Source organism: Chiloscyllium plagiosum, chromosome 2 (assembly GCF_004010195.1).
Source record: "Chiloscyllium plagiosum isolate BGI_BamShark_2017 chromosome 2, ASM401019v2, whole genome shotgun sequence".
NCBI classification, from domain to species: domain Eukaryota; kingdom Metazoa; phylum Chordata; class Chondrichthyes; order Orectolobiformes; family Hemiscylliidae; genus Chiloscyllium; species Chiloscyllium plagiosum.
The window spans coordinates 20,033,121-20,043,457 of record NC_057711.1 but is presented as its reverse complement, the minus strand read 5'-3'; the positions used below and the strand labels follow the sequence as shown (position 1 = coordinate 20,043,457).

At 41.4% G+C, this 10,337-nt stretch overlaps 1 long non-coding RNA gene across 2 annotated transcripts in view; it reads right to left on the bottom strand.

Annotated features, from left to right (window-relative positions):
- Positions 1–9,483: 9,483 nt before the first annotated feature.
- Positions 9,484–10,337, bottom strand: part of LOC122557338 — a 49,376-nt gene continuing 48,522 nt past the window's right edge. For both annotated transcript variants that reach the window (XR_006313808.1, XR_006313809.1), the window contains exon 3: positions 9,484–9,737. This is a non-coding gene — a long non-coding RNA (uncharacterized LOC122557338). The remainder of the gene's footprint in view (positions 9,738–10,337) is intronic.

Sequence of the window (10,337 nt, the reverse complement as noted above, 5' to 3'; positions counted from 1 at the left end):
GGATAGATCTAGTGAATCCTTAGAAGATCATAAAAGGCAGTAGGAGTATACCAAAGAGGGAAATCAGGAGGGTAAAAAGGGGACAAAGCCCTTCATTAGGAAGATGAAGGGCTTTTGCCCGAAACGTTGATTTCGAAGCTCCTCGGATGCTGCCTGAATTGATGTGCTCTTCCAGCACCACTGATCCCCTCAAAGATCAGCAAGGCGGCCTTTGTGTAGAGGCACAGGAGATGACAGAGATACTAAACGAGTATTTTGCATCAGTGTTTACTGTGGAGAAGGACATGGAAGATATAGAATGTAGGGAAATTTTGAAAAGTGTCTATATTACAGAGGAGGAAGCACTGAATGTCTTGAAATGCATCAAGGTGGAGAAATCCCCAGGACCTGATCAGGTGTACCCGAGAACTCTGTGGGAAGCGAGGAAAATGATTGCTGGGCCCCTTGCCAAGATAATTCTATCAATAGTCACAGGTGGGGTGCCAGAAGACTGGAGTTTAGCTAACGTGGTGCCATTATTTAAGAAAGGTGGTAAGGACAAGCCAGAGAATTATAGATCGGTGAGCCACAAGTTGTTGGAGGGAATCCTGACAGACAGGATGTACATGTAATTTGGAAAAGCAAGGACTGATTAGGGATAGTCAACATGGCTTTGTGCATAGGAAATCATGTCTCACAAACTTGATTGAATTTTTTGAAGTAACAAAGAGAATTGATGAGGGCAGAGTGGTACACATGATTTATATGGACTTCAGTAAGGTGTTTGACAAGGTTCCCCATGAGAGACTGGTTAGCAAGATTAGATCTCATGGAATACAGGGAAACTAGCTATTTGGATACAGAACTGGCTCAACAGATGGTGGTGGTAGTAGAGGGTTGTTTTTCAGACTGGAAGCTCGTGACCAGCAGTGTGCCACAAGGATTGGTGCTCAGTCCACTATTTTTCATCATTTATGTAAATGTTTTGGATGTGAACATAGGAGGTATAGTTATTAAGTTTGCTGATGACACCAAAATTGGAGGTGCAAAGGACAGCAAAGAAGGTTACCTCAGATTACAATGGGATCTTGATCAGGTGGGCCAATGGGCTGAGTGGCAGATGGAGTTTAATTTAGATAAATTTGAGGTGCTGCATTTTGGGAAAGCAAATCTTAGCAGGACTTATACACTTCATGGTAAGGTCCTGGGGAGTGTTGTTGACAAAGTTATAGGATTCCATAAGTTTTAGGAAACTCATGGACAAAGCAGAGATTCGTTTTAAAGGAAGAGTGCTAAATTGAGGAAGACCAACTATACCAGAATTTGGCAGGAGCTGTGGAATGTAGATTGGGAGTAGCTGTTTGCAGGGAAGTCCACATTCAATATTTGGGAGGCTTTTAAAGAGAGGTTAATTAGAGTTCATGTTCCTGTGAAAATGAGGGACAGAAATGGCAAGATTAGGGAACCAGGTGAAATTGAGAGACTGGCTAAGAGGAAAAAGGATGCGTACGTAAGGTCTAAGTGACTGAAGTCAGACAAAGCTTTGGAAGAGTGTCAGGAATGTAGGGCCAATCTGAAACGAGGAATTAGTATTGCTAAAATAAGCCATCAGATATCCTTAGCGAGCAAGTTTAAGGAAAATCCCAAAGCTTTTTATTTATATATAAGGAGCAAGAGGGTAACTAGAGAAAGGGTTGGCCCACTCAAGGACAAAGGAGGAAAGATATGCATGGAGTCAGAGAAAATGGGTGAGATTCTTAAATGAGTCCTTTCCATTGGTATTCACCGAGGAGAGGGACATGGCGGATGTTGAGGTTAGGGATAGATCTTTGATTACTCTAGGTCAAGTCGGCATAAAGAGGGAGGACGTGTTGTGTATTCTAAAAGGCGGTAAGGTGGACAAGTCCCTAGGATCAGATGGGATCTATCCCAGGTGATTGAGGGAAGTGAGAGGGGAAATAGCTTGGCCTTTAACAGTTAACTTTGCAGCATCCTTGAAAAGGGGGAGGTCTCAGAGTACTGTAGAATTGCTAATGTTGTCCCCTGGTTTAAGAAGAGTAGCAGGGATAATCCAGGTAATTACAGACCTGTAAGAGTCTGTTGTCAGTGGTCGGGAAGCTGCTGGAGAAGATACTAAGGGATAGGACATAAGCCCATTTGAAAGAAAATGGGTATATCAGTGATAGGCAGTATAGTTTTGTGAAGGAAGGTCATATCTTACAAACCTAATAGAACTTTTTGAAGAGGTGACAAAGTTGATTGATGAGGGAAGGGATGTAGATGTCATATACATGAACTTTAGTAAGGCATTTAATAAGGTTCCCCATGGTAGGCTTTTGAAGAAGGTGAAGTTGCATGGGGTCCAGGGTGTTCCAGCTAGATGGATATAAAACTGGTTGGGCAACAGGAGACAGAGAGTAGTAGTAGTAGTCGTAGAAGGGAGCTTCTCAAAATGGGGACATGTGACTAGTGGTGTCCCACAGGGATCGGTGCTGGGACCACTGTTGTTTGTGATATACATAAATGATTTGAAGAAAGGTGTAGGTTGCTTCATTAGCAAGTTTGCAGATAACACTAAGATTGGTGGAATACCGGATAGTGAAGGGGACAGAGAGAATACAACAGAATATAGATTGGAGAGTTGGGAGAAAAATGGCAGATGGAATTCAATCCAGACAAATGCAAGGTGATGCATTTTGGAAGGTGCAATTCCAGAGCGAACTTTACAGTAAATGGAAAAGTTCTGGGGAAAATTGATGTACAGATAGATCTGGGTGTTCAGGTCCTGAAGGTGGCAATACAGTTCAGGAGAGTGGTCAAGGCGGCAGATGGCATGCTTTCCTTCATCGGACGGGGTATTGAGTAGAAGAGTTGGTAGGTCACGTTCAATTGTATAAGGCTTTGGTACAGCCACACTTGGAATACTGCATACAGTTCTGGTTGCCATGTTACCAAAAGGACGTGGAGACTTTGGAGAGGGTGCAGAGAAGGTTCACCGGGATGTTGCCTGGTATGGAGGATGCTGGCTATGAGGGGAGGTTGAGTAGATTAGGATTATTTTCATTGGAAAGAAGACAGTTGAGGGGGGACCTGATTGAGGCCTACACAATCATTGAGGATTAAAAAAATTGAATTTAGGCTGTTGTCAGAAGCAACAAATATATGTAGGTTTTTATGAACCACAAAATGGCTTTTCACTTTAAAATAACACAACAAAATGGCTTCAGGTTATGATTTGACACTGTGAACCTGCATTACTGCTTTGTTGAGTTAGCTGAATAAGATAAAGCAGACAATGGAGTTTTCATAAAATTAATCATAAGACATTAACTGACCACTCAAATTAACCTTGAACTGCCAGCATGAGATGATGACCTACGTAAGACAAGAACTATTTCCCAGGAAATATCACTGGATAAACTTGCTGTCAATCATGTCATTTATTACATTTGATTGGTCTTTTCTTGTAATTAAGGCTGTGCTTTCTCAAAAAAAACCTATAATGTTTAATTTTCAAATGTAATTGTGCAATTTCACAATTACATTTGAAAATTATACAAGCTTTAACCTCTGTTGCTGGACGAAACTGCGCTAGACTGCCTTATTTTATTAAACTGGAAACCTTGCTTTATACAGACTGCATTTCTGTTGATTCTTTTGACTGATCATGAAACAGAGAGGTCCCTCCTGGGATCTAGATCTTCATCATGAGAGGTGCAGACAGGGTGGATAGCAAGAAACTTTGTTCCCCCCCAGAGTGGAGGACTCAATTACTAGTTCAAAGGGAGAGGGGAAAGGCTAAGCAGAGATATACATGGAAAGTTCTTTACACAGAGGGCGGTGGAATGCATTGCCAGTGGAGGTGGTAGGGGCAGGAACAATAGTGTCATTAAAAATGTATCTAGAAAGATGCAAGAATGGGCAGGGAGCATAGGGATACAGATTCTTAGAAAATCGGCAACAGGTTTAGATAGAGGATCTGGAACAGCACAGGCTTGGAGGGCCAAAGAGCATGTTCCAGTGTTGTAATATTCTTTACTAAGAGATCTTGGAGTGCAGCTTCATAGCTCCTTGAAAGTAGAGTCACAGGTAGATAGGATAGTGAAGGCATTCAGTATGCTTTCCTTTATTGGACAAAGGACTGAGTATAGGAGTTGGGAGGTTACGTTGCAGCTATACAGGATGTTGGTTCAGCTACTTTTGGAATATTGCATGCATTTCTGGTCTCCCTCCTATCCGAAGGATGTTGTGAAACTTGAAAGGGTTCAGAAAAGGTTTACAAGTATGTTGCCAGGGTTAAAGGATTTGAGCTAAAGGGAGAGCTTGAATAGGCTGGGGCGGTTTTCCCTGGAGCGTCAGAGGCTGAGGCATGATATTATAGAGGTTTATAAAATCATGAAGGGCATGGATAGGATAATAGACACAGCCTTTTCCCTGGGGTGGGGGAGTCCAGAACTAGAGGGCATAGGTTTAGGGTTGGGTTCGGGGGGGGGGGGGGCGGGTATAAAAGAGACAGAAAGGTTAACTTTTTTCACACAGAGGGTGGTGTGTGTACGTAATGAGCCACCAGAGGAAGTGGAGGAGACTGGTACAATTGCTACATTTAAAAGGCTTCTGGATAGGTATATGAATAAGAAAGGGTTGGAAGGATATGGGCCGGGTGCTGGCAAGTGGGACTCGATCAGTCAGTGAAGCAATTATAACAGGATTCATTCACAAGTCATCAGAATTGATAGAGCAAAAATATCTAAAAGTTATGGGGTTGTGGACAAAATTATGAAGATAGGAAGGGTCAAGGCAATGACAGGATTATAAAGCCAGATGAAAATTGTTAAAGACTGTCATTGTTTCACTGGGCATCCAGGTGAGTGAGCCCAGATGTAATGAATGCAATTTGTCACAGTTTAAGACATGGACAGCAGACTTTTTGATGACCTCAAATGTACAGAGGGTAGAATTCGAGAGACCATGTTGAAGCGCCTAAGAACAGTGAAGTTAGGCTGACATCAGAACTGTCCAAGCACCTCAAGATTTGTTTACCATTTGGAAAGTATGAAAAATGTTAATTTTCAGTTTAACTAAAATAGATGCAAGTGTAGATTTGCCACTTCATTCAAATCAGGGTGACATCAAATACTTGTATTCCCTTGGTGACAATTTGAAAAAGTCAACAATTAGGTCAATAGTGGGGAAGTTTTTTTTTAAAAAACTGGAGCACGCAAGCTTTCTCTTTTTAATAGCAAGTGTGTCATGCTTCAGATTCAAAAGAATACAGTGAATCCCAGCCAAGGTGATCTGACAAAATGGAAAATAAAGCTGGGGAAAAAGCCTGTGCTTGGTGACACCACAGCTGCTGTGGGAACATTTCCTGAACATGTTTTTGCACATCTGTGACGTCAAAGCTAGTGTCTGAGGAGCTCTGATCATTAAAAAAGCTTACAGATCTAAAATAAAACACTGAAGCAGATCTTGGGATTTCTCTCTGAATTGGACTGCAATGTTACACTCAGTTGGAACAATCCAAATGTCAAGGCACAAGGTAGGTTTCAAGCACTTTACTGAATGTTATATCCCAGGCTGTAAACATGTACACTGCAGACTTGTACATGGCACGTCCTTGCATGCTGTTATAAATTTCTTTTCCTAGAAGTTTTTCCAAAAGTTCATTGCAGTGTGAAAGGTATTCACATTGCCTTGCATGTAGTGAGAGTATGCAGAGTTGATCTGGCATCTTCAAATAATCACCACTGTGGCTTGACAACAGTCAGAGATGGTTGGATGGTCCAGAACAGTAAGTCACATAAAATGTACAGAGAATTGGTAACTGGGTACAAAATTGCTTTGATCAAAGAAGATAGACGGTCATGTGGAGAGATGTTTAATCTGACTGGAGGTCTGTCATAAGTGGTGCTCCATAATCAGTGCTGGGACTTTTGTTTGTAATTTCAATAAATTTGGATGAAAAGGTAGGTGATCTGATTAGTAAATTTGCAATCAACATGAAAATTCTCATTATCCATAACTCTGATAAAGATTATCAAAGGATACAGCAGGATATAGATCAGTTAGAAAGTTTGGTGGAGAAATGGCAGATGAAGCTTAATCCAGACAAGTGCGAGGTGATGCATTTTGGGAGGTCAAATGCAAAAAGAAAATATATAGCAAATAGCATTAACAAACAAAGACATCATCAGTGCTTGGGAGCCTCCTGCGAAGCGCTTCTTTGATGTTTCCTCCGGTGTTTATAGTGGTCTGTCCCTGCCGCTTCCGGTTGTCAGTTTCAGCTGTCCGCTGTAGTGGTTGGTATATTGGGTCCAGGTCGATGTGTTTGTTGATGGAGTTTGTGGATGAATGCCATGCCTCTAGGAATTCCCTAGCTGTTCTTTCTGGCTTGCCCTCTGTGTAAAAAAGTTGTCCTTTAGGTTCCTTTTTATTCTTTCCCCTCTAACCTTAAACTGATGCTGTCTAATCCTTGATCCCCCAACCATGGGAAAAAGACTGAGTGCTCTCACCCTATGCATGCTTCTCATGATCTTACTCACCTCTATAACACCCTCCCTCTGTCTCCTACGTTCTAAAAAATGTCCCAGCTTGTCCTTTAACTCAGACCATTGAGTCCAGGCAACAGCCTTGTAAATCTCTTCTGCATTCTTCTGCACACAGATGACAGAGGAATTTCTTCAGCCAGACATTGGTAAATCTGTGGAACTCATTGCCATGGGGGGATGTAAAAACCATGCCTTTGTTGTGGTTCTGTTCGCCGAGCTGGGAGTTTTTGTTGCAAATGTTTCGTCCCCTGGCTAGGCGACATCATCGGTGCTTGGGAGCCTCCTGCGAAGCGGCAGGGACAGACCACTATAAACGCCGGAGGAAACATCAAAGAAGCGCTTCGCAGGAGGCTCCCAAGCACTGATGATGTCGCCTAGCCAGGGGACGAAACGTTTGCAACAAAAACTTCCAGCTCGGCGAACAGAACCACAATGAGCACCCGAGCTACAAATCTTCGCACAAACTTTGAACACAAAGACACTTTCAGGTATAAGTCCAAAGCTCCCTGAAAGTGGCAACACAAATGGATAAGATGGTGAAGGCAGCATACAGCATGCTTACCTTCATCGGTCATGCATGGGGTAGAAAAGTTGGCAAATCATATTGTAGCTGTATGAAACATTAGTTCGGCCTTTTATTTGGAGGATAATGTGCAGATCTGCTTGCAGAGGCTTTGGAGAGGGTGCAAAAGAGGTTTTCCAAGATTGGAGTATATTAGCTCTAAAGAGAGTTTGGACAAACTTAGATTGTTTTCAGAGACTGAGGGGAGACTTAACAGAAGAATATAAATAGATGAGAGGCACGGAAAGGGTTGATGGTTGAAGTCTTTTTTCGCCCAAGGGTGGAAATGTCAAGTACTAAGGGGTATAAAGTTTAAAATGAGAGGGGAAAAAGTTTAAAGGAGATGTGTGAGGCCAGATTTTATGCAGAGGATGGTAGGTGCCTGGAAGGCACAGCCAGTGGGGCGGTAGGAGCAGATATAATAGCAATGTTAAAAGGCAGACATACATGTAAATAGGCAGGGAATAGAGAAATAAAGATCACATGTCGGCAGATGGGATTAAGTTAGAATGGCATTCTGGTCAACACTTATATGGTGGGCCAAAGGGCCTGTTCCTGGCCTGTAGTGTTCTTTATCCTAAATTCTATGATAGCACCAGTTAGAAAGAGGGTCAGCAAAGGCATTGAAGTAGGATTGACAGGGCTCATCAGGAGGTGAGGAAGATGTTGGGGGTGGGGAGCAGATGGGAGGCAAGTGAGTGGTGAAAGGAGAGAGATGGAGTGAACAATGTTGCAACTGCAAACCAGTACCGGTACTCGCTGTCTGCTGCACAATGATCTGGGCAGTGTGGGTAAATAAAAACAAGAAATAAAAAAAGGCCATTCAGCCCTTAGAGTCTGCTCCACCTTTCAATAAGATCATGGCTCATCATCCAACTCAGTACCCTGTTAAAAACATAAGCCTGGAGTTCTGCATATACAAATCTACTTGACATTACTATGATTGCACTAATCTTGGAGAAATAGAGTTCCAAAAGAATTGTCACAGGCTATTTGAGGAAAGACATTCTGGCTATTGAGGGAGTGCAGCATAGGTTCACGAGGTCAATTTCTGAAATGGTGGGATTACCTTACACTGAAAGACTGGAGCGACTGGGCTTGTATACCCTTGAGTTTAGAAGGCTGAGAGGGGATATGATTGAGACATAAGATTATTAAAGGATTGGACACTCTGGGGGCAGGAAACATGTTTCCGCTGATGGGCGAGTGCTGAACCAGAGGACACAGCTTAAAAATATGGGGTAGAGTTTAAGCTCAGTTGTGTGACTCACCGAAAAAGAGGTTACTAAACTCAAATGTTCGTTTCAATTCTTAGTCATTAGTGAGAGAGAAGCAAGCGGTCTCTGATATTTAAGCATTTTAAAGTGACAATATTAGGACAGATGGATTGTATTTTTGTTACTGCACTTTGTGAAATATTTCAGATCATGTTATGAACAACTTGGTTTATTCGTTTTTATCTTCACATCTATTGTGTAATAAACTTCTGTTTTATTGTTAAAACCAAATCTGAAGCACTGCATGTATTGCAGTTAAAGACCACTTTGTCAAACAATTTAAAAAGGGTTTCAAATTTCAATGTGGGATCTGACTTGTCCAGTAATAACTAACTGAAATCATGATCAAAAATAGTTCTGCAGAGGTTTCCATTATATGCGTCACATTTTATGGTTTCTTTATATCACCCAGTTATCTTCATCAGTCGCTACTTCTTATTCAGAACAGTCATGCCTTTGACATGACTTTGAGCACACAATGAACTGATATGTGGGTCCCAGAATGAAATTTGTTTAAAATATTTCATTTAAGAGAAGCATTATGCATAGTTGTTTTTACATCTTGTATTGATTCATGCTCATTATTTCATTAAAGTACAGGACGTTATACCCAATATTTAATAACACATGACTGAAACTTAATGATATACAGGCAGAGTAGATTTTAAAGGTATTACCACGATGATAAAATTTATTTCTAACGACACAGATCAGTACATATTATTTATACAGCAATGGACACCAATGCAGATTTGATGTCACTTCCATCTTGGAACATAATTATTTAAACCTGAAATTTTGTAGATCTGAGGCGAAAGTACCGAGCTTCTCTGCTATGGAGTTGATTTGTACTTGCTACTCTGCTTTAGTAGCAAGTACATCTGTCGCCCTTCTCAAAACAAAGCATTTTCTCCAGCACTTTGCAGTCCCTGTGCTTTCGCTTCTTCATTATCAAAGGTTGAATGATGATGAAGAGGTGAAAATGTGTTGCTGGAAAACCGCAACAGGTCAGGCAGCATCCAAGGAGCAGGAGAATCGATGTTTCGGGCATGAGCCATTCCTGAAGAAGGGCTCATGCCTGAAACGTCGATTCTCCTGCTCCTTGGATGCTGCCTGACCTGCTACGCTTTTCCAGCAACACATTTTCAGCTCTGATCTCCAGCATCTGCAGTCCTCACTTTCTCCTTGATGGCGAAGAGGGCCAAGTATGATCAGAGTTATTTCAAGATGACTGACACAGTTTGCTTTTTCACAAAGCGCGAGTCCAGATTTAAAAATAGATCCCAGATTTGAAATGTTGATCTTTCCAAGTTTTCCTCAGCTGTGGCTTCTATTCTTCAGCAGCTCAGTAACTTGCATTTATTGCTTACTCTATAAAAGTTACACAAATGTTAATATTACATCAACATGGAGTGCACACTTCTATTTCTAATATTACACAAAACAAAGCATTGCCTCACACTGTCAGTTTTACACTGTGGCTTTCTTCCTCATTGCTGCCACCAGCTCAATAAATCATGCCTTTTTTTTTAAAACCAGGGCCCAGTGGCTGGCTTCCATTCATCAAGGAATCTAATTTAAATAAATTTGTTAATTTCTGGTCAGCTGACATCAGTTGATGTTAAAACGTGCTCTAAAATTTTAGATGTGAAAGGGAACTGTACATAAGCAAGTGGATCTCAGTTGCTACTTCAAATCTCTCCAAAACATTTGAAACAAGAATAGACTCAAGTCCTTTGAGAACTGCACCAACTTTAAATTAGACACAATTGCCCATTGCTATCATTTGGATAAGTATTTGTGTCATACAGATTTTTTGTTTTCATTACAATTACTCACTTAATAAAAAGTAAGAGGGATGTCAGTCAGTAATTGAAGCCCATGTCTTTCCTTTCCAAACTCTTACTAGATCACATGACAGAACACCCCTGGTGCTCACCTTCCACCCTACCAACCTTCGCATAAACCATA